The 25,441-nt window shown below is 41.5% G+C and overlaps 1 protein-coding gene across 2 annotated transcripts in view; it reads left to right on the forward strand.

The window, feature by feature from the left end:
- The first annotated feature begins 6,840 nt into the window (after window positions 1-6,840).
- Window positions 6,841-25,441, forward strand: part of LOC115111663 (sialate:O-sulfotransferase 2) — a 101,617-nt gene continuing 83,016 nt past the window's right edge. For both annotated transcript variants that reach the window (XM_029637981.2, XM_029637979.2), the window contains exon 1: window positions 6,841-7,411. The gene's annotated coding sequence lies outside the window, so the exon portion shown is untranslated. The remainder of the gene's footprint in view (window positions 7,412-25,441) is intronic.

Genomic DNA, 25,441 nt, shown 5'->3' on the forward strand with positions numbered 1-25,441 from the left:
AGGCTTCCCAGTCTGGCTCACCAGTGTACTTGTGTCAACTAATGATTTAGGTCTCTTCACTGGGCAGGTAGCTATGAAATGCCCCGCAGCACCAAAATACAAGCAACTGTAGGAGCTTAGCCTATGTGAACGCTCCCTAGGCGATAATCTAGCTCTGCCCAGTTGCATTTGTTCCGGTGTATCTGACTCACCCGTCGCCGATGATTCTCGTGGGAACTCGGATAGCTTTGGTTCTTCTCAGAAAAACAGTCTTCGGGAACTTCCGGATTCCTTTGGAGGTGAGCAAGATACAGCAGATAAACGAGTGTGATCTAGACCAGACCTCCTCTCACTCCTGCGCTCCCGTAGCAGGCACTCTCGGCTGCCAACGTGCAAAAGTCTAGTAGTCTGCCACACTACGAGAGTCTTCAAGTAGTTTTCGGGTCGCCTCTCTCCCAGATACCGGAGAATCGAACACCTTCCTCACCTCTGCCAAGAAATCCTCCAGATGACGACAAATGGCGGATTGTTGTTCCCAAACTGCCGTAGCCCAGGAGAGCGCCCTTTCCGACATTAGCGTAATAATATACGTTATCTTCGATCAGTCCGAAGGGAACAAAGATGGCTGTAGCTCAAAAATAACGCCGCATTTCGAAAGAAAACCCCAGCAGGCTCCAGGATCCCCAGGATATCGCTCCGGAGGAGGTAAGCGGGGTTCTCGGGGAGCCAGGGTAGGCTGTACAAACTCACCACTAATAGATAAAAGGTTACTGGGTGGTTGGGGGATCTCAGAGGTGGCAGGCTGCCAATGAGGTAACTCCCTGATTTGCTCCATGATTGCCTTAAACCCTTGGTCGTGGCGTTCCGTCAGGGGACAAAGCCCTTCCAAAAAGTCCGTTAGTAGCTCCTCACGCCTCCCAATGGTGGCTCCCTGCAGGGAGACAGCGTGGCGGAGCTGGTCCAAGTCTGCTCGGTCTGTCATGGCCAGTTCGTACTATAATGGTACCAGGTTAGACCCAGATGCAGACACGGGAGGCAGATGGTTCGAGTCTCTGATATTTATTATAAACAAACAACAACACGGTTATCTAACCAAATTGGAGATGTATAGATGAACCACTTCTCCAATCGTTTGGCTCTATAACAAAGAACAAACAGCCAAAACATATACATAATCAAATACAATTCTTAGAATCAACTACTAAATACTACCAGAACCCACTGGATTCTCTAATTACATTGAATAAACTACAGGACAAAATACAAACCCTCCAAGGCCTACGGGGTTTATGGTATCCTGAATTAAATGAAAAATATACAGACCAAAAATTCCAATTGGCTATACTTAAACTCTTTAATATCATCTTCAGCTCTGGCATACTCCCCAATATTTGGAACAAAGGACTGATCACCCTAATCCACAAAAGTGTTGAAGAATTTGACCCCAATAACTACCGTGGGATATGCGTCAACAGCAACCTTGGGAAAATCCTTTACATTATCATTAACATCCTCAGTGAAAACGATGTAATGAGCAAATGTCAAATTGGCTTTTTACCCTCTTTTTACCCTCTTCAACATATACAGTGGCTTGCGAAAGTATTCACCCCCCTTGGCATTTTTCCTATTTTGTTGCCTTTCAACCTGGAATTAAAATGGATTTTTGGGGTGTTTGTATCATTTGATTTACACAACATGCCTACCACTTTGAAGATGCAAAATATTTTTTATTGTGAAACAAACAAGAAATATGGCAAAAAAACTGAAAACTTAAGCCTGCATAACTATTCACCCCCCAAAGTCAATACTTTGTAGAGCCACCTTTTGCAGCAATTACAGCTGCAAGTCTCTTGGGGTATGTCTTTATAAGCTTGGCACATCTAGCCCATGGCATTTTTGCCCGTTCTTCAAGGCAAAACTGGTCCAGCTCCTTCAAGTTGGATGGGTTCCACTGGTGAACAGCAATCTGTAATTCATACCACAGATTCTCAATTGGATTGAGGTCAAGGCTTTGACTAGGTCATTCCAAGACATTTAAACCTTTCCCCCTAAACCACTCAAGTGTTGCTTTAGTAGTATGCTTAGGGTCATTGTCCTGCTGGAAGGTGAACCTCCATCCCAGTCTCAAATCTCTGAAAGACTGAAATAGGTTTCCCTCAAGAATTTCCCTGTATTTAGTGCCATCCATCATTCCTTCAATTCTGACCAGTTTCCCAGTCCCTGCGATGAAAAACATCCCCACAGCATGATGCTGCCACCACCATGCTTCACTGTGGGGTTGGTGTTCTCGGAGTGATGGGAGGTGTTGGGTTTGCGCCAGACATAGTGTTTTCTTTGATGGTTAAAAAGATCAATTTTAGTCTCATCTAACCAGAGTACCTTCTTCCATATGTTTGGGGAGTCTCCCACATGCCTTTTGGCGAACACCAAACATGTTTGCTTATTTTGTTCTTTAACTTCTTGGTGACAGTAGCTTGGCTGAATAAGGTGCCCAGAGTAAACTGCCTGCTACTCTGTCCCAGATGCAAATATATGCATATTATTAGTAGTATTGGATAGAAAACACTCTGAAGTTTCTAATACTGTTTGAATGATGTCTGTGAGTATAACATAACTCATATGGCAGGCGAAAACCTGAGAAAAATCCAACCAGGAAGTGGGAAATCTGAGGTTTGTAGTTTTTCAACTCTTTGCCATTCGAATATGCAGTGTAAATGGTGTCATATTGCACTTCCTAAGGCTTCCACTAGATGTCAACAGTCTTTAGAACTTTGTTTGAGGCTTCTACTGTGAGGTGGGGGCGAATGTGAGGGGATTGGGATGTTAAAAACATCCTAAAGACTGATTCTATACTTAGTTTGACAAGTTTCTACGACGTGTAATATAACTTTTTGAACTTTTCGTCTGACGTTCGGCTGGACCTGAACACGCGTTTGGATTTGTTTACCAAACGCCCAAACAAAAGAAGCTATTTGGACATAAATGATGAACTTTATCGAACAAATCAAACATTTATTGTGGAACTGGGATTCCTGGGACTGCATTCCTATGAAGATCATCAAGGTAAGTGAATATTTATTATGATATTTCTAACTAATGTTGACTACAGAATATGGCGGATATCTTTTTGGCTGCTTGTTGTCTGAACGCTGTACTCAGATTATTGCATGGTTTGCTTTTTCCGTAAAGTGTTTTTGAAATCTGACATAGCGGTTGCATTAATAAGGAGAAGTATACCTCTAATTCCATGTATAACACTTTATTTTAATCAACATTTTTGATGAGTATTTCTGTGAATTGATGTGGCTCTCTGCAAAATCACTGCATGTTTTAGAACTACTGAACGTAACACGGCAAAATTAGATTTTTTAAATATAAATATGCACTTTAGCGAACAAAACATACATGTATTGTGTAACATGAAGTCCTATGAGTGTAATCTGATGAAGATCATCAAAGGTTAGTGATTCATTTGATCTCTATTTGTGCTTTTTGTTACTCCTCTCTTTGGCTGGAAAAATGGCTGTGTTTTTCTGTGACTTGGTGGTGACCTAACATAATCGTTTGTGGTGCTTTCACTATAAAGCCTTTTTGAAATCAAACACTGTGGCTGGATTAATGAATTTTATCTTTAAAATGGTGTAAAATACTTGTATGCTTGAGGAATTTTAATTATGAGATTTTTTGTTGTTTTGAATTTGGCGCCCTGCACTTTCACTGGCTGTTGGCGAGGTGGGACACTACCGAGGTGGGACACTACTGTCCCACATATCCCAGATAGGTTTTAAGCAAGGCGTTTTTTCTGGTCACTCTTTCCCGTAAAGCCCAGCTCTGTGGAGTGTAAGGCTTAAAGCTGTCCTATGGACAGATACTCCAATCTCCGCTTTGGAGCTTTGCAGCTCCTTCAGGGTTGTCTTTAGTTTCTTTGTTGCCTCTCTGGTTAATGCCCTAATGACCTGGTCCGTGACTTTTGGTGGGGGCCCTCTCTTGGCAAGTTAGTTGTGGTGCCATATTCACAAAAAAAATTAATAATGGATTTAATGGTGCTCCGTGGGATGTTCAAAGTTTCTGATATTTTTTATAACTCAAGCCTGATCTGTACCACTCCACAACTTTGTCCCTGACCTGTTTAAAGAGCTTGTTGGTCTTCATGGTGCCGCTTGCTTGGTGTTGCCCCTTGCTTAGTGGTGTTGCAGACTCTGGGTGTCTCGACTACCGCTGAAGTTGGTCCCTCTCCTTGTTTGGGCGGCGTTCGGCGGTCGACGTCACCGGTTTTCTAGCCGCCACCGATCCACTTTTCATTTTCCATTTGTTTTGTCTTCATTTTACACACCTGGTTTCCATTCCCATAATTATATGTTCCTTATTTAACCCTCTGGTTCCCCCATGGTTTTGTGCGTGTTTGTTCATTGTAAGTTAGTCTGTGTTTGTGAGTTTGATTATTTTCCTTCTTGGAATATTTGTTGTTTTGAGTAAAGTTACGTGAATTACTAATCTCTGTGTCCTGCGCCTGACTCCGCCTTACCTGCTACACCTAGACGCCTTACACTGGGGCCTTTCAGAACAGGTGTATATATATTGAGATCATGTGACAAATCATGTGGAACTTAGATTGCACACAGGTGGAATGTATTTAACGAATGATGTGACTTCTGAAGGTAATTGGTTGCACCAGATCTTTTTTAGGGGCTTCATAGCAAAGGGGGTGAATACATATGCATGCACCACTTTTCCGTTTGAATTTTTTTGAATTTTGAACTATTTTGTGTATGTATGTCCATTACATGAAATCTAAATAAAAATACATTTAAATTGTTGTAATGCAACAAAATAGGAAAAACACCATTGGGGATGAATAATTTAGCAAGGCATTGTATATCAACGAATTGGAGAGGGCACTAGAACAGTCTGCAGCACCCGGCCTCACCCTACTAGAATCAAATGTTTATAGCAGTACCTAGATCTTCTGCACAGATTCTGTCAGACCTGGGCCCTGACAGTAAATCTCAGTAAGACAAAAAAAAAGTCAAGTTCCCAGGACCACAAATACAAATTCCATCTAGACACCATTGCTCTAGAGCACACAAAAAACTATACATCAGCGCCACAGGTAACTTCCACAAAGCTGTGAACGATCTGAGAGACAAGGCAAGAAGGGCCTTCTGTGCCATCTAAAGGAACATAAAATTTGACATAACAATTAGGATCTGGCTTAAAATACTTGAATCAGTTATAGAACCCATTGCCTTTTATGGTTGTGAGGTCTGGGGTCCGCTCACCAACCAAGAATTCACAAAATGGGACAAAAAACAAATTGAGACTCTGCATGCAGAATTCTGCAATAATTTCCCCCGTGTACAACGTAAAACAGCAAATAATGCATGCAGAGCAGAATTAGGCCGATACCCGCTAATTATCAAAATCCAGAAAAGAGCCGTTAAAAACATATTCACTTGACACATTGGAAAGAATTTACAAAAAAACTGAGCAAACTCGAATGCTATTTGGCTCTAAACAGAGAGTACACAGGGGCAGAATACCTGACCACATGACTGACTCAAAGTTAAGGAAATCTTTGACTGTGTGTCATACCCTGATCTGTTTCACCTGTCTTTGTGTGCCTGCCCTGACCCTGAGACTGCCTGCTGTTCTGTACCTCTTGACTCTAATCTGGATTACTGACCTCTGCCTGCCCTTGACCTGTTGTTTTGTCTGACCCTGTTCTAGCAATAAACTTTTGTTACCTCGACTCTGTCTGCATCTGGGTCTTCACCAAAACGTGATACTATGTACAGAGTCAGTGAGCATAGCCTTGCTATTGAGAAAGAGCTTTCAAGAGAAGACAGGCTATGTGCACACTGCCCACAAAATGAGATGGAAACTGAGCTGCACTTCCTAACCTCCTGCCAAATGTATGACCATATTATAGACACACATTTCTCTCAGATTACACAAACTCACAAATAATTTGAAAACAAATCCAATTTTGATAAACTCCCATATCTATTGGGTGAAATATCACAGTGTGCAATCACAGCAGCAATATTAAAAAGTTTATTTAACTTTTGTTTATCTATTTCACTTGCTTTGGAAATGTAAACATATGTTTGCCATGCCAATAAAGGCCTTAAATTGAATAGACAAAAAGAATATACATTTTTGGGGAGAATAAAGGGTCACAGCCATGTCTCTTCCCTTGCCCACTGCAGTGCCAGAACGTTTCTCAGTCACAGCTCTTAGATTCATACAGTGATGAAAGCAGTAAGGATAAGTTTAGATGGCTGCCTTACCATTGACTTTCATTAGACCAGTATGATTCTCAAGCCAATTGCTGTAAACTGTAGAGATTCCATGTTGGAGAAAGCTATCACAGGTATATGTTTTCACGAAAACAGAATTAGATGTATGATGTTTTGGTGTATTGCACTGTTGTGACATTACACAGTAGAAACAAATCTCGAGTGGCTCAGCGGTCTAATGCACTGCATCTGAAGAATTTGTTCTTATTAACTGACTTACCTAGTTAAATAAATGTTAAATAAAAATACATAAATAAAATAAATCATGTCAAGGTGACCATTACCTGCCCCATATAATTAATTCAAGACAAGAATCATACATAAATACCCATATAATTCATTCAAGACATGGATCATACATGAATACTCAAGGAGGAATTATTTGTTTTATGGTGTAGGGTGGCCTGTATGGTTTATAATATATGCAATAGAAAAGTAGTTACTGCAAAATGCACAGTGAAATGCACAGTCACCGCGCCCTTAGTTGCGTGTATTTTCTGCTGTGTCTCTTTAAATACAGTAGGCAGTGCAATCGGTCTGTGTGGAGCGCAGAGCGCGGTTACCGCTGTGGTGTGCGCGATCCACAGGGCTGTTTGACAGGCGGTCTGGACACGAAGAGAATAGACAGATCGTCTCACCGCGACACGCTGGCGGCATCATACCGACATTGACCCACATATATGACAGCGGTGTACAGAAAGGATAGTCTCCCGCCTACCGTGTTCAATTTCATTTGGTTTGCTTCAAGGACCACATTCCACGTTCGTCTCTCATTGTAAATAAACGTGTGGTAGCATCCAATGAATGTTTTATAGAACTGGACCCAGATTGGTTTGTAACGGGATTGAGAAACTCAGTGACAGAACACCCACGCATGGACGTTATGGCGAATCCATAAATGAGTTACCCTATCTCAACATTTAGACTACCACTGGATCTATTTTCTTGACATTGTGAGGAATTTTCTCCAAGCGAGGACCAAGATTGTGCATGAGAGCTGTTTTCAGACCCATTCTTATTTCAGAGTTGGATCTTTCTGTTACCCGCGCATTAGGTTCAACCAAAGATTTCCCGAATATGCGGTAATGGATTGTACTCACCTTTGGATGTCTCTCTCATGACTCCTATTTGAGGTAGGTTACAGACCTTATCATATTATATTCAGTTCGATGAAAGTTGTCAAACATTGATTCAAATTATTTTTTTGACCAGATATAGAATTTTACTAGGCTGTTATATGCATTTTCTATGGGCAGATTTCTATTGTATGATTTAACATCTACCAGCAGATTTCTACTGGATAACGTCAGTTTCTATCAGCTGGTTTCTACTGTATAGCATCTGAGACATTGATATGTGCCCCCATCACAATTGTTTTGACGATCAGACAGTGCAGGGTAATTTCAGCAAACCAGCAAACCCACTCTCCCCTCGGATCTTTATGTATGCTGGGCCACTGGGCCACTGACATGAATTTAAGTCATACAAATATATTAATGTAGCCTACAGTAGCCTATAGTTTATTATTTTCCAAGCCTACTGAAGATGGTGGTGGTGAGAGACCATTACCACTGATAATGGTGGAGAGAGTCATTGCCATTGAGCTGAAAATTTCAACAGACATTTCAAGATTTCCCTGAGGGCCTATTCATTGGCCTACCATTACCACCACAGAGTCTCATATACAGTTCCTTCAGAAAGTATTCACACCCCTTGACTTTTTCCACATTTGGTTGTGTTATAGCCTGAATCTACAATGGAATAAATGTAGATTTTGTGTCACTGGCCTGCACACAATACCCCATAATGCTAAAGTGAAATTATGTTGTTGGAAGTTTTTACAAAAATGAAAAGCTGAAATAACAAGTTCTCATTTACAATTGCGACCTGGCCAAGATAAAGCAAAGCAGTTCGACACATACAACGACACAGAGTTACACATGGAGTAAAACAAACATACAGTCAATAATACAGTATAAACAAGTCTATATACAATGTGAGCAAATTAGGTGAGAAGGGAGGTAAAGGCAAAAAAGGCCATGGTGGCAAAGTAAATACAATATAGCAAGTAAAACACTGGAATGGTAGTTTTGCCATGGAAGAATGTGCAAAGTAGAAATAAAAATAATGGGGTGCAAAGGAGCAAAATAAATAAATAAATTAAATACAGTTGGGAAAGAGGTAGTTGTTTGGGCTAAATTATAGGTGGGCTATGTACAGGTGCAGTAATCTGTAAGATGCTCTGACAGTTGGTGCTTAAAGCTAGTGAGGGAGATAAGTGTTTCCAGTTTCAGAGATTTTTGTAGTTCGTTCCAGTCATTGGCAGCAGAGAACTGGAAGGAGAGGCGGCCAAAGAAAGAATTGGTTTTGGGGGTGACTAGAGAGATATACCTGCTGGAGCGTGTGCTACAGGTTGGAGATGCTATGGTGACCAGCGAGCTGAGATAAGGGGGGACTTTACCTAGCAGGGTCTTGTAGATGACATGGAGCCAGTGGGTTTGGCGACGAGTATGAAGCGAGGGCCAGCCAACGAGAGCGTACAGGTCGCAATGGTGGGTAGTATATGGGGCTTTGGTGACAAAACGGATTGCACTGTGATAGACTGCATCCAATTTGTTGAGTAGGGTATTGGAGGCTATTTTGTAAATGACATCGCCAAAGTCGAGGATTGGTAGGATGGTCAGTTTTACAAGGGTATGTTTGGCAGCATGAGTGAAGGATGCTTTGTTGCGAAATAGGAAGCCAATTCTAGATTTAACTTTGGATTGGAGATGTTTGATATGGGTCTGGAAGGAGAGTTTACAGTCTAACCAGACACTTAAGTATTTGTAGTTGTCCACGTATTCTAAGTCAGAGCCGTCCAGAGTAGTGATGTTGGACAGGCGGGTAGGTGCAGGTAGCGATCGGTTGAAGAGCATGCATTTAGTTTTATTTGTATTTAAGAGCAATTGGAGGCCACGGAAGGAGAGTTGTATGGCATTGAAGCTTGCCTGGAGGGTTGTTAACACAGTGTCCAAAGAAGGGCCGGAAGTATACAGAATGGTGTCGTCTGCGTAGAGGTGGATCAGAGACTCACCAGCAGCAAGAGCGACCTCATTGATGTATACAGAGAAGAGAGTCGGTCCAAGAATTGAACCCTGTGGCACCCCCATAGAGACTGCCAGAGGTCCGGACAGCAGACCCTCCGATTTGACACACTGAACTCTGTCAGAGAAGTAGTTGGTGAACCAGGCGAGGCAATCATTTGAGAAACCAAGGCTGTCGAGTCTGCCGATGAGCATGTAGTGGTTGACAGAGTCGAAAGCCTTGGCCAGATCAATGAATACGGCTGCACAGTAATGTTTCTTATCGATGGCGGTTAAGATATCGTTTAGGACCTTGAGCGTGGCTGAGGTGCACCCATGACCAGCTCTGAAACCAGATTGCATAGCAGAGAAGGTATGGTGAGATTCGAAATGGTCGGTAATCTGTTTGTTGACTTGGCTTTCGAAGACCTTAGAAAGGCATGGTAGGATAGATATAGGTCTGTAGCAGTTTGGGTCAAGAGTGTCCCCCCCTTTGAAGAGGGGGATGACCGCAGCTGCTTTCCAATCTTTGGGAATCTCAGACGACACGAAAGAGAGGTTGAACAGGCTAGTAATAGGGGTGGCAACAATTTCGGCAGATAATTTTAGAAAGAAAGGGTCCAGATTGTCTTGCCCGGCTGATTTGTAGGGGTCCAGATTTTTCAGCTCTTTCAGAACTTCAGCTGACAGTCTTGACAAGTCAAATAAGTTGCTTGGACTAATAGTGTTTAACATGATTACTAATCATGTGGACTAATAGTGTTTAACATGATATTTGAATGACTACCTCATCTCTGTACCCCACACATACAATTATCTGTATGGTCCCTCAGTTGAGCAGCGAATTTCAAACATAGATTCAACCACAAAGACCAGGGATGTTTTCCAATGCCTCACAAAGAAGTGTGATGGGTAAAAAAAAACAGACATTGAATATCCCTTTGGGGATGGTGAAGTTATTAATTACACTTTGGATGGTGTATTGATACACGCAGTCACTACAAAGATACAGGCATCCTTCCTAACTCAGTTGCCGGAGAGGAAGGAAACCGCTCAGGGATTTCACCATGACGCCAATGGTGACTTTAAAACAGTTACAGAGTTTAATGGCGGTGATAGGAGAAACTGACGATGGATCAACAACATTGTAGTTAATCACCAAATACTAACCTAAATGACAGAGTGGAAAGAAGAAAGCCTGTACAGAATAAAAAATATTCCAAAACATGCATCTTGTTTGCAATAAGGCAATACATTTTTTTTTTTAAGTGCCAAAGAAAGAACTTTATATCCTGAAAACAAAGTGGTATGTTTGGGCCAAATCCATCACAACAGATCACTGAGTACCACTCTTCATATTTTCAAGCATAGTGGTGGCTGCATCATGTTATGGGTATGCTTGTCATTGGCAAGAGTTAGGGAGTTTTTTAGGACTAAAAGAAACAGAATAGAGCTAAGCACACGCAAAATCATAGAGGAAAACCTGGTTCAGTCTGCTTTCCAACAGACACTGGGAGACAAATTCACCTTTCAACAGGGCAATAACCTAGAACACAAGGCCAAATATATACTGGATTCGCTTACCAAGACAACATTTAATGTTCCTGAGTGGCCGAGTTACAGTTTTGACTTAAATTGTCTTGAAAATCTATGACCAGACATCATCATGGCTGTCTAGCAATGATCAACAACCAACTTCACAGGACTTGAAGAATTTGAAAAATAATAATGTTCAAATATTGTACAGTCCAGGTGTGCAAATCTCTTAGAGACTTACCCAGAACGATTCACAGCAGGAGGGCTCTAATCGCTGCCAAAGGTGATTCTAACATGTATTGACTCAGAAGGTTGACTACTTATGAAATCAATATATGTTAGTTTATTTTTTATAATTTCTTCACAAATGTTAAGATTTTTCTTCCACTTTGACATTACAGAGTATTTTGTGTAAATCATTGCCCAAAAAATTTAAATTCAATCCATGCGTATATTCCCACAAACCAAGTGGAGCTCTCTTTAGTCTGTAATCAATTAGACAAAGTCAAGTCAGGAAGAGGTTGTTTGATTTTCTGTGTGTGTGTGTGTGTGTGTGTGTGTGTGTGTGTGTGTGTGTGTGTGTGTGTGTGTGTGTGTGTGTGTGTGTGTGTTTGTGTAAAACGATCAGCTCCCCTGAATCTCACAACACCTGATACATGCAGGGTTTATTTGGATTAGTTAGTTGTGCTAATGGAAATGTGAGAGTGCCCTCTGCACCAGTAGCCAACTCATCTCAGTGTGTGTAATCAGGCCCAGTCAGTGGCTCTGCCAGGCTGCATGCCATTATTTCCCTGCCTGTTCTGGAGGGCTTGCTCTATGTAAATATTGTTTGGCCGTGAGAATCAACACATCGAAACTCTCACTTTAACCAAAGTGTGAGGCAGCTGGACTTTCATTAGAGCCCTCCTGCTAATGTTTAACTAGCAGAATGACTTGCAGATCCACCTCAGATAGCAGAGGAAACCGGCCTGCCTTCCTGCCTTCCCTTCCTTAACCCTCTGTTATTCTGTTACTGAGGCTAATGACAGGGTTAGAGATGTGTTAGATGTATTCTTTTTTGTGGGAGCTCAGTAATGGGGAAATGAACTGAATTGATATTCGGTGGTATTCATAATGAAGCATCATCTGTCAGCAGGTGCTCTCCAGAGGCACAGTTATTCAGTACTGGAAATGAGCAAACATTCCCACATTTAACCCTAACCTTAACATTTTTGGGTCAGAATAATATAATAGCAATATGTTAAGTCTTTGAAAATGACCACAAGGCTGCTGAACTACCCAGTTATTAATGCTGGGAATTGTTCAGACTGCTGCCATAGTACAGTACAGTAGGCTATAGTAATTACCCTCTGGAGAAAGTAAGTATAAAACCGGGCACCCACTATTACTGACAAGTTGTGTATATATTATATGTGTCAACACCTTGTACTTTTAAAAGAAGTTGATGAATTACAAGTCACTCATTTTGACAAATGAAACCATTATCTAGCTTAAGTGTAGCTGGCAGTAGCCGTCCCACCCTGCAGCCATCTACTAGCCTGAGGCTGAGAAAGTGGGGGGACAGGCTAGAGATAAGAATGCTCAAAGGGGTTTGGATTCTGAGTGATGCTGTGCCAAACAGCAACAGTATATCTGAATAATGTTCCTCTCGCCCCTTTGCAATTAGATAGGAAAAAGAGACATTCAGGTGCTCTCAATGACTGTTATTGGAATGGTTGTAGTGAAGTAATATTTGATATGTGCGTATTATATATACCTCACATGCCACTCATAGTAAGACTAAGCAATTGGCCCATTAAATTAATTATTTGACCCCACAAAGATGATTTAGCAGTATGCAAGAGACTAAAGTTGAGTTACAGTAATAGGGAATCAATAAATGTCTGAAAATGGAATTCTAAATACAAGTGTATTTAATTACTTTGTAAAATGAACGAAATAACATACTGAATAATTTGTTTGGCCTTTATTTAACTAGGCAAGTCAGTTAAGAACAAATTCTTATTTTACAATGACGGCTTACCACGGCCAAACCCTCCCCTAACCCGGACGATGCTGGGCCAATTGTGCGCCACTTTATGGGACTCCCGATCACAGCCAGTTTTGATACAGCCCGGGATCAAACCAGGGTCTGTAGTGATGCCTCTAGCATTGAGATGCAGTGCCTTAGACCACTGAGTCACTCAGGAGCCTTATGCCATACAAGACATACAGCTTAAGTTACAAAGCATTAACAAGCATTACAAGGCATTATTTTAAGCATGATCAGAGAGGGAGCCCATAGCTCATGGGAGAGGGAGAGAATGAAAGAGAAGGAGAGACTGTCTCACCAGCGCAGATCAGGAACAAAAAGGAGAGCGAGACAATGAATCTAAGACCTTCTTTAAGCCTCAGTTGTTTGGATTCAAAATCTGAGTTGTTGACCAACAGCATTACTGGTTAATCTCCAATCAGATATAAGACCTACAGACCTTTAAAGACAACAGAACCTCTGCTTCTAAGAGGTGTGACAATGGGGGTTGGTGAGATCAACACAGAGAATGTTGAATTCCTAAGACAAAACAGAGGAATCCTTGCATTCAGTGTAAATAGTCACTTTGGGGGCTGGGTCGCCCTACATGGTAACTAACCATGGTAATAACAGATGCATGGTACAGTATTTTCTAGTATTGCCCATTATATATATTCATTCATTCCAATTACTCACCAGGCCAGCTGACACATTCAAACAGTTGTGAGTACTCATTCCTTTCAACCTTCCAATAATCTTTTTTTTAAGTTAAAAAAAAATCTAGTATGTAGGTAGTATTTCATTTAGAATTTCAGATTCTAGCAGGCTTAGTACCCAGCCCAATAGAGCACTTTAAAGCCCCTCAGATATGCACCTCTCTGTAGAGCCATGACCAGATAGCAGCAACAGCAGCATAGTGAAGAAGGCTTTGAATATATATGGCTTCCTTCTTTATCCTCTTGGTGAACTCTCAGTGACTCCTCATGGATCAGAATAAGTGGCTCTGGTCTGTGAATATAACCAGAGGAGCTGACATAAAGAGAACATCCATGGCTGAGCTGGTCATAGCAATGAAACCTTCTGAACCCTGCTGTGTTATGGAAAGGCACTGTACTGTCCTGTATTGTATGTATGTTTGATGATGTGCTCTCTCTCTCTATTGATATTTCATTATCATGAACGGATGCCAAGATTCTCATTAGTATACAGAAGTAGCCTGGCTATAAAAACGGAGCTTCAGTGTTGAGTGCTTAAGCTCTGGCATGTGGACAATCGCTCCTCACTGTTCTCTGGGTTTCGTCAGTGCGGTGTCTCAGGGAAGTGGCACATTAGACAGAGGGAGTTGATGGTTTTCTCTGTACTCGTTGTCAAATACTGTTTTGCTGCAGAATAAGCCGTGTTGGAAAAAGAGACTCAATTGTCATACTTGAGTAAAATTACAGATACCTTAATAGAAAGGTCATCCAGTAAAATACTACTTGAGTAAAAGTCAAGTTAAAATAAAAGTATTTGATTTTACATATACTTAAGTATCAAAAGTAAATGTAATTGCTAAAATATACTTAAGTATAAAAAGCAAAAGTATAAATAATTTCAAATAATTTCTATTAAGCAAACCAGACGGCACCGCTTTCTTGTTTTTTACATTTACGGATAGCCAGTGGTACGCTCCAACACTCAGACATAATTTACAAACGAAGCATGTGTTTAGTGAATCCGCCAAATAATAGGCAGTAGGGATGACCTGTCCTGCTAAGAATTCAAAATGTAACGAGTACTTTTTGGTGTCAGGGAAAATGTATAGAATAAAAAGTACATCATTTTCTTTAGGAATATACATTTACATTTAAGTCATTTAGCAGACGCTCTTATCCAGAGCGACTTACAAATTGGTGCATTCACCTTATGACATCCAGTGGAGCAGCCACTTTACAATAGTGCATCTAAATCTTTTAAGGGGGGTGAGAAGGATTACTTTATCCTATCCTAGGTATTCCTTAAAGAGGTGGGGTTTCAGGTGTCTCCGGAAGGTGGTGATTGACTCCGCTGTCCTGGCGTCGTGAGGGAGTTTGTTCCACCATTGGGGGGCCAGAGCAGCGAACAGTTTTGACTGGGCTGAGCGGGAACTGTACTTCCTCAGTGGTAGGGAGGCGAGCAGGCCAGAGGTGGATGAACGCAGTGCCCTTGTTTGGGTGTAGGGCCTGATCAGAGCCTGGAGGTACTGAGGTGCCGTTCCCCTCACAGCTCCGTAGGCAAGCACCATGGTCTTGTAGCGGATGCGAGCTTCAACTGGAAGCCAGTGGAGAGAGCGGAGGAGCGGGGTGACGTGAGAGAACTTGGGAAGGTTGAACACCAGACGGGCTGCGGCGTTCTGGATGAGTTGTAGGGGTTTAATGGCACAGGCAGGGAGCCCAGCCAACAGCGAGTTGCAGTAATCCAGACGGGAGATGACAAGTGCCTGGATTAGGACCTGCGCCGCTTCCTGTGTGAGGCAGGGTCGTACTCTGCGGATGTTGTAGAGCATGAACCTACAGGAACGGGCCACCGCCTGGTACAGTATTTTCTAGTATTGCCCATTATATATATTCATTCATTCCAATTACTCACCAGGCCAGCTGACACATTCAAACAGTTGTGAGTAAAAGTAAAAGTTGACAAAAATATGAATGTAAAGTAAAGTAAACTACTTCAGTAATAGTTTCAAGTATTTTTACTTAAGTACTTTACACCACTGAGAATAAGAATCATAGAAAGACAGAACAGCAGATCTATGGCCTGTCAGTTATAAAGAGGTTAATTAGTGGTTGAAGGAAAGAACAGTGAATAAGACACGTCCAGCAATCATCTCAATGAAAACAGTTTAATGCCTCCAAATTCTGATAGGTAAATTAGGCATTGTCTCATCTATGATCTCTATAAGTAGAGATGTAGGACTCATATAGTGATGGCTTAGTCATGTCATGTCAGAGGGACATGACAGAAACATCTACAGTATGTACAATGACATCTTTGTGATTGGTTCTAATATAACCAGTGCTGGCTCCATGCATAAGCGATATAAGTGGTCGCTAAGGGCCACCAGCCCGCTAAGGGGCCCCCACCAAAAACAATATATATTATTTATTTATTTGGGAAGTCAGTCTTACTGTTGCGAGTTAGAATAGTAGAATACACAATGTGCAATTTCGAAATTTGTTTGTGCATCAGCAGTTTTTCTCTTGTTATGTCAGTCACAAAATTACCATGTCAGCTAACAACTTTTACATTGTTAAGTTAGTCTAGCCTCACCTCTCCTGAGTCCGAAAGGGAGTTGCAGTGATGGGACAAGACTGTAACTACCAATTGGATATCACAAAATTGGGGAGAAAAAGGAGTAAAAGTACAAAAATAAATACAAATATAAAGTTAGTCTAGCCAGCTACTGTATCTAAACTTGTATTAATCATGTCTGAATATCGACCGTGCATGCTGGGTAGGTGCCCAGGAGCCCTGAACTCCAAGGGGGCCCCATTGATTTTGTTAGTTACTCTCACTCAGATATCATTAACCTGACATAAGTTTTTACAAAATGGATTGAATTGCAGGAAAGTAGCTGTAAAACTGCAATTGTTTTCTCTATGCCCCATGGCAAAATAAATACAATTGCATGAAATGTGTTATAATTTCTTATTATTGCAATAGGCCCTGGAACAGGGAACAGAAACGAAAAACAGAAAATGGCAACAAAATTTGAGGAACAGAATCAAAACCCGGAATCTAAAGTGATCTAAACTGTTCCAGAACAGAACCATAATTTTAAAAGCATGGGAACCGGTTAATAACTTTATTTTACGTTCCAGGCATTTTTATTCCAGTCTCAGAAGAAACACAACTAACACCCCTCCCCCATATCTTATGCCTGCCCATACCATAACCCACAGTTGAAATTGAGATTCATTTGTGAATAGAACACTTCTCCAGAGTGCCAGTGGCCATCGAATGCTCACTGAAGTTAGGTATGATGCCAAACTGCAGTCAGGTCAAGACCCTGGTGAGGACGACGAGCACACAGATGATTATTCAGCTATGCAACCCAGAGTTTCATCAGCTGTCTGGGTGGCTGGTCTCAGACGATCCCCGCAGGTGAAGAAGCCGGATGTGGAGGTCCTGGGCTGGTGTGGTAACACATGGTCTGCAGTTGTGAGGCTGGTTGGATGTACTGCCAAATTCTGTATATCTGTACATTTCTGACGTTGGAGGTGGCTTATGGTAGCGAAATGAACATTCAATTATCTGGTAACAGCTCTGGTGGACATGACATTTTTCCACCATTCATTTTTCCCATGGGGGATTTTAGAAACACTTACAATAAGGGATATGTTTCTTGCAGGCCTACCTTGGCGTGACATTTTGATAACCATGTAAATCTCTCGTGGATAAGGTTACTTTCATCAATATATTCGGCTCTATTTACTCTCAGATTTGAAAATGCTAATTAGAATCAATGTAGACATCATACAAAACTACAAATCCCTGCAAGCGCTTAAACCTTATCTCTAGCTGGCACCTTTGCTAACAGTGTTAACTTGCACAAGACAGTTCACAGAATTGTCAATGTAGCCTATTTATTCATTACTACATTTAGCTAACATTAGATAGTTCATCCACAGATTCTTACCTTTTCCTCAATATGGCAGTCTCGTCCAGATCATCATGGCATTTGTAGTTCTTTATGATAGTCACATTAGAGGCTAATTAGCATTACATTTTTGGGAGATAAATACAGGCAAATATATCGATAATAGTCCCCTTTCCTAGAGAGATTTACACGGCTATCAAAACATCATGCCAGGGTAAACCTACACAAAACAGCCCTTTAAGTGTTTCCAAAATCCCCTTTGGGAAAAATGAATGGTGGAAAAACAATTGGAACCATTTCGCTGTTTGACCTCTAGGCACTCTATGATCATGCTGTTTAATTAGCTTCTTGATATACCACATCTGTCAGGTTGATGGAACAGGGATGTAAATATTTGTGCACAAAATTTGAGCAATAAGCTTTTTGTGCGAATGGAACATGTCTGGAATCTTTCATTTAATTTCAGGTCATGAAACATGGAGCAACACTTTACATGTTGTGTTTACATTTTTGTTCAGTTTAGAACTCTCCTGCAGCTCACCTCTGCTACAGTCACGCCCCTCTCACCTTCTCCTACGCAACCGACAGTATAACACATTCGCCGCCTGTGTGATCTGAGTCAATGTAGCAGAATTAAATATCCATAAAATGTATTCTGTGGGTGCTAGATTGACTCAGTTCACACAGTCTGCTCAGCTGGCTGCTGAGGTTGATGCGGAGAAGGAGGAGGTCAGTGAGTGCAGCAGAGGGGTGAGTGTGTAGAACATGCGAGCTAAGCACTTTCTCAAATCATCCTTCCTCGATTCCTCTCCTCACATCCTTCTCAAAACCCATTGGAGAAGAAGGTCAGATGGGAGGGACCTTGTACCTTCTCCTCCAATACAGTTGCGATACAATACAGGTGAGGAAATAGGATGCGAGTAATCAAGGAAAAACAAAGTGAGACAAAGCCCTAGTAGCCATCATGAGGTGATGTCACCGGCCCTGAGACCTAAAGTACTGATATCCTAGCCCAACCAAGATCATGGTTTTAGAAGGATAATGTACTTTGCTTTGTGGGTATGAAGTCCTGTTGTGGACAGGGTTTGCCTCCTAGGTCAGCCATAAAGGGATTGTTACACCCACACCAATGATCAAGGACAGCTGCAAATCTGTGCAATATCATCAGACAAAATGAGAGTGAGTGACACCCAAATAAAAGAGACAAACAGGGAATGTTCAATGACCCAGAAAATACACTATACTTAATTCAAAGAATCAATGCTTTATTTCAATGCCCATATAAATGGTTAGTAGATTTAGACATCCATCTTTCTCCAAAACAAGAGATGATTGAATAGTTAAATTAATAGTGTCTAATACAAATGATGTCAGGGCTGGGCTTGAACAGAAACTTGCACACCCAGTATTTATTTATTTATATATTTTTATTCAACCATTATTTAACTAGGCAAGTCAGTTAAGAACAAATTCTTAATTACAATGACGGCCTACCAAAAGGCAAAAGGCCTTCTGCAGGGACGGGGGCCTGGGATTAAAATAAATAAATAAATGCAATATAAATATAGGACAAAACAAACATCACAACAAGAGAGACAACACTACATAAAGAGAGACGTAAAACAACAACATAGCATGGCAGCAACACAATATGACAACAACATGGTAGCAACATGTCATGGTGGCAGCACAAAACATGATACAAACATTATTGGGCACAGACAACAGCACAAAGGGCAAGAAAGTAGAGACAATAATACATCACATAAATCAGCCACAACTGTCAGTAAGAGGGTACATGATTGAGTCTTTGAATGAAGAGAATGAGATAAAACTGTTCAGTTTGAGTGTTTGTTGCAGCTCGTTCCGGTCACTAGCTGCAGCGAACTGAAAAGAGGAGCGGCCCAAGGATGTGTGTGCTTTGGAGACCTTTAAAAGAATGTGACTGGCAGAACGGGTGTTGTATGTGGAGGATGGGGGCTGCAGTAGATATCTCAGATAGGGGGAGTGAGGCCTAAGAGGGTTTTATAAATAAGCATCAACCAGTGGGTCTTGCGACGGGTATACAGATATGACCAGTTTACGGTGGAGTATATAGTGCAGTGATGTGTTCTATAAGGAGCATTGGTGGCAAATCTGATGGCCGAATGGTAAAGAACATCTAGCCGCTCGAGAGCACCCTTACCTGCCGATCTATAAATTATGTCTCCGTAATCTAGCATTGGTAGGATGGTCATCTGAATCAGGGATAGTTTGGCAGGTGGTGTGAAAGAAGAGTGATTACGATAGAGGAAACCTAGATTTCACTTTAGCCTTTAACCTTCACTTTAGCCAGCTTTGATATGTGCTGAGAGAAGGACAGTGTACCGTCTAGCCATACTCCCAAGTATTTGTATGAGGTGACTAACTCAAACTCTAAACCTTCAGAGGATTTAATAACACCTGTGGGAAGAGGGGCATTTTTCTTACCAAACCACATGACCTTTGTTTTGGAGGTGTTCACATCAAGGTTAAGGGTAGCGAAAGCTTGTTGGACTCTAAGAAAGCTTTGTTGTAGAGCATTTAACACAGAATCCTGGGAGGGGCCAGCTGACTATAAGACTGTATCATCTGCATATAAATGGCTGAGAGAGCTTCCTACTGCCTGAGCTATGTTATTGATGTAAATTGAAAAGAGCGTGGGACCTAGGATCAAGCCTTGGGGTACTCCCTTGGTGACAGGCAGTGGCTGAGACAGCAGATTTTCTGACTTGATATACTTCAATCTTTGAGCGAGGTAGTTAGCAAACCAGGCCAAAGACCCCTCAGAGACACCAATACTCCTTAGCCGGCCCACAAGAATGGAATGGTCTGCCGTATCAAAAGCCTTGGACAAGTCAATAAAAACACACAATATTGCGTAGAATCAAGAGCAATGGTGACATCATTGAGAACCTTTAAGGTTCCTGTGACACATCCATAATCTGAGCGGAAACCAGATTGCATAACCGAGAGAATATTATAGACATCAAGAAAGCCAGTCAGTTGATTATTGACAAGTTTTTCCAACACTTTTGATAAACAGGGCAAAATAACAGTTAGGATCAGCTTGATCTCCCCCTTTTAATAAAGGATGAACCGTGGCTGCCTTCCAAGCAATGGGAACCTCCCCAGAAAGAAGAGACAGGTTAAAAAGGTTGGAGATAGTCTTGGCGATGATAGGGGCAGCAACCTTAATTGAGAAAGGGTCTAAACCATCTGAGTTAGATGTTTTTTTGTGGTTAAGTTTAAAGAGCTCCTTTAGCACCTCAGACTCAGTGACTGCCTAATGGGAGAAACTTTGGGCAGGGGAAAAAGAGGGAGTAGCATCATGGGTAGTTGCATTAGAAGGGGTGGGAGATGAGGAAATGTTGGATGGGCAAGGAGGCATGGCTGAGTCAAATAGGAATCCTAACTTAATAAAGTGGTGATTAAAGAGCTTAGCCATGTTCTTCTTGTCAGTAACAACCACATCATCAACATTAAGGGACATGGGCAGCTGTGAGGAGGAGGATTTATTCTCCAGGACTTTAACCGTTTTCCAGAACTTCTTGGGCTTAGACCCACAGAGAGAGAAATGCTCCTTAAAGTAACTAACTTTGGCCTTCTGGATAGCCTGAGTGCCCTTATTTCTCATTTGCCTGAACGATAGCCAGTCAGCCTGAGTATGCGTGTGCCGAGCCTTTCGTCATTTCCCTGCTAATGTTTCCTCAAATGTCAAGATGATTTTGGAGTGGGGATTATCTGCAAGACTCTTTGATCAGTTACAGGAAGGCCTGAGGAGGGCTAGCCTTGCTGCATACATATTTTGGCAGATTTTTTTGTCTTGACAGGGATAATCTGCAACCGTGGGCTTTTTCTGTAAATAATACTCAAGTAATAGCTGCCTGGACAGGTGATAAGGTAACCTTGAGTAAGGAAAGGCCATTCTGGGTGGTGGGGGAAAAAAACAAGATTTAGGTAACAAGATAATGTCCTAATGAAGTATGACATTGTGCGTGTGTGCATACTTACATGTTTCTCCTTTATACATTTCACTCATTTCATCCTCATCAAACGCTTACATGTTTTGGTTATGCTAATGTTGATGCTCTATGAGGGGTTTCAAGAGCCAGTGTGTGGATAGATGTTCCTCCTCACCCTCTTTGAAGGATGTGAACCCAGGCCTGTCCAATCAAAGTAACACTTGTTTCTCCACTGGGAATCCTCCAGCAGACGCAGATACAGCAGGGCACTGAGGGAGAGGATGTTGTTTAGCCCACCTGCCCGTGACTATTGTTTGGTTTTAGGAAGGGGGTTGTGGTGGTGGGTGGGGCTGGTGTGTGGTTGGGGGTCCAGTATGCAGGGATATAGACGTCAGTGAATCACAAGTGTTTTTCCCTGCGCGATGGGGACTCTGTCACTCTACTTTGTTAACATCTCTAACTGTGTCTACCGGGCCGAGGAGGAAGGACGATGGATCAGCAGCGTTAGAGGCATCCCATGGTGATGGATGACTGCGGAACGCCGTAGAAAGGGCAGGGAAACATGCACTGTCACAGAAACAAGGAGATGATTTGTCATCATTACTGTCATTAACCAAGGTCGTTACTCTAACACTGCTAGTCGGTGTGTGGAGATACAATGAATCCACTCTATAAGGACGGTGGTGTTTACAGTATATACTATAATGTGGTTCAGCAGGCTCATACTCTCCGTTCCTATTTGGATCGTTGAACTTGAATTGGTATTGTGTTTTGATTATTTAAATTTGTTCATATGGCGTTGTCAGTCATCTATACCCAGCATTCACATCATCCATCAATCAACTGGTTATGTGAGGTTAATAATGCCAGGTCTTCTCAGTTGGCAGAGTTGAAATAGATAATGAATATGTTATTAAGCTCTTTCCTGACACACACATGCTTATTAAACCAAAATGGTTGATTAGGTCCGATAGTCAGTCAATGTAGAAGGACTTTCCCAAAGCCGCTATTTCAAGCCTTGTCATGTGAAACTTTACACAGTCATAACCATGTCATAATATGTCATAATAGCTGACATAACTTGTCATAATATGGTCATAACACTGGCATGACACATATATTTACACATGTGGTGACATATATTGTGTTATGTTATGGCTGGTTACATAAGAGTGTCAAAACTCACATTTATTCAAATGTATTTTTTCCCTGCCAAGAAGTTTCCTTTCATTTGAAAGTTTGTTTCTTAAGTCGTTTGTTGTTGTTGTAATGAATTCTGTTTACAGACATTTTTTCATTTTAAATAACTTGCAGAAAATACACTTTATGACACTGTCATGAAGCATTATGACCATCACGTGTCACTTTACTTGGACTAAGAAAATACACTTTATGACACTGTCATGAAGCATTATGACCATCACGTGTCACTTTACTTGGACTAAGAAAATACACTTTATGACACTGTCATGAAGCATTATGACCATCACGTGTCACTTTACTTGGACTAAGAAAATCCACTTTATGACACTGTCATGAAGCATTATGACCATCACGTGTCACTTTACTTGGACTAAGAAAATACACTTTATGACACTGTCATGAAGCATTATGACCATCACGTGTCACTTTACTTGGACTAAGAAAATACACTTTATGACACTATCAAAAAGCATTATGACCATCACGTGTCACTTTACTTGGACTAAGAAAATACACTTTATGACACTGTCAAAAAGCATTATGACCACCATAATCATATAAGCCAGATAGGTCTATCACGTACATGCCCTTATGTAAGTCATCAGTCAAAAAGAGGGTGTCTTTTCCTGCTCCTGAAATCTGCACCTGCATTCATCCCATACATCAGCAACAGAGCATTGGGGTAGGTGCGTGTCTGACATACATTTGTGCGCAATTACTATGATCATTTAATATGGTCAATTTCATAAAATGTTACTGTAGACTATGGTTTAATTGAATATTTGGCCTTGTATGGTCGGTTTTGTGGGTTTTGACACTCTCTTAGACACGCTAGATGTCAAGTAAAGTGTTTCCGAGTGTTCAGGGTTGATTAGGAATCAGGTCCCAGACGTGGCGTTTGCACTGTCTCCTTGTAGTCTCGCCAACTCTCTGCTCCATCCTCCATCCTCCATCATCCTGTCCTCTAAAGTGTCATTCAGGCTGACTCTCATATCATTGTAAATGACCAACACTAACTGCCAAGGGGAGTTAGAGGGTTCGACATTAAGGCGTGTATGTGTGCGTGCGTGTGACAGAGAGAGAGACCGAGAAGAAGAACGAGTGGGGAGACGAGAGAAATAGAGTGAGGAAAAAGAGAGAAAGAATAGTCCATTATGTAGTCAATGAATGGCTGACCTTGAGATGTGGCCAGTCATAGAGATTGCAACATCAGCCAATTGTAATTGCTGACCTACAATAACAGACCCTCTTGTTCATTCTTGAACTTGCTGACACACAAACAAGCCTTAGTCTGCGTGAAAGTACTGGAACCTGTTTTTCTACCTGGCTTATCAAGAGGGTGCCACCTGCCAACACACATCCTCCACTTTCATTGCATCTTGGAGAAGGGAAATGTATCGTAGTTACTGGCGCCAGTGTTTAACTCAGTGAGCCATTTATCTTGGGCTAATGCTGAGCCAAAGCCCCATTGATATTTAACACACAACTACCAAAGCCTGGCGATTTCCGCACTATTATATTACATTCTGCAAATGAATTCACATATTAAAGTAATGAATGCTTCCTTAGGCTGGATCATGTGGGAGGAAAGATAAACACTGCATTTATTAAACCATTTATCTTTTTGTTTTGAGCTACAGTTTCTGCCTAATGAATTCGTGCTCTGTTTGGTAACAAGTTGCGGATATTACCCAGATATTTTTTTTTATTTATTTATTTAACCTTTATTTAACTAGGCAAGTCAGTTAAGAACAAATTATTATTTACAATGACGGCATACCTAAAGGCAAAAGGCCTCCTGCGGGGACAGGGGCTGGGATTTAAAAAAGTAATAATGAATAAAATGTAAATATAGGACAACACAACACCACATAAAGAGAGACCTAAGGCAACAACATAGCAAGGCAACAACACATGACAACACAGCATGGTAGCAACACAACATGACAACGACATGGCAGCAACACGTCATGGTAGCAGCACAAAACATGGTACAAACATTATTGGGCACAGACAACAGCACAAAGGGCAAGAAGGTAGAGACAACAGTACATCACGCAAAGCAGCCACAACTGTCAGTAAGAGTGTCCATGATTGAGTCTTTGAATGAAGAGATTGAGATAAAACTGTCCAGTTTGAGTGTTTGTTGCAGCTCTTTCCAGTCGCTAGCTGCAGTGAACTGAAAAGAGGAGCGGCTCAGGGATTTGTGTGCTTTGGGGACCTTTAAAAGAATGTGTGTTGTATGTGGAGGATGAGGGCTTCAGTAGATATCTCAGATGGGGGAGTGAGGCCTAAGACCGTTTTATAAATAAGCATCAACCAGTGGGTCTTGCGACAGTGTACAGATGAGTATAGAGTGCAGTGATGTGTCTTATAAGGAGCATTGGTGGCAAATCTGATGGCCGAGATGGTAAAGAATATCTAGCAGCTTGAGAGCACCCTTACCTGCTATAAATTATGTCTCCGTAATCTAGCATGGGTAGGATGGTCATCTGAATCAGGGTTAGTTTGGCAGCTGGGGTGAAAGAGGAGTGATTACGAAAGAGGAAACCAAGTCTAGATTTAACTGAGAGAAAGACAGTGTCATGTTTAGCCATACTCCCAAGTACTTGTGTGACTACCTCAAGCTCTAAACCCTCAGAGGTAGTAATCACACCTGTGGGGAGAGGGGAATTCTTCTTACGAAACCACATGACCTTTTGGAGGTGTTCAGAACAAGGTTATGGGTAGAGAAAGCTTGTTGGACA

The sequence above is a fragment of the Oncorhynchus nerka genome, linkage group LG27 (assembly GCF_034236695.1).
Source record: "Oncorhynchus nerka isolate Pitt River linkage group LG27, Oner_Uvic_2.0, whole genome shotgun sequence".
In the NCBI taxonomy this organism is placed as follows: Eukaryota; Metazoa; Chordata; class Actinopteri; order Salmoniformes; family Salmonidae; genus Oncorhynchus; species Oncorhynchus nerka.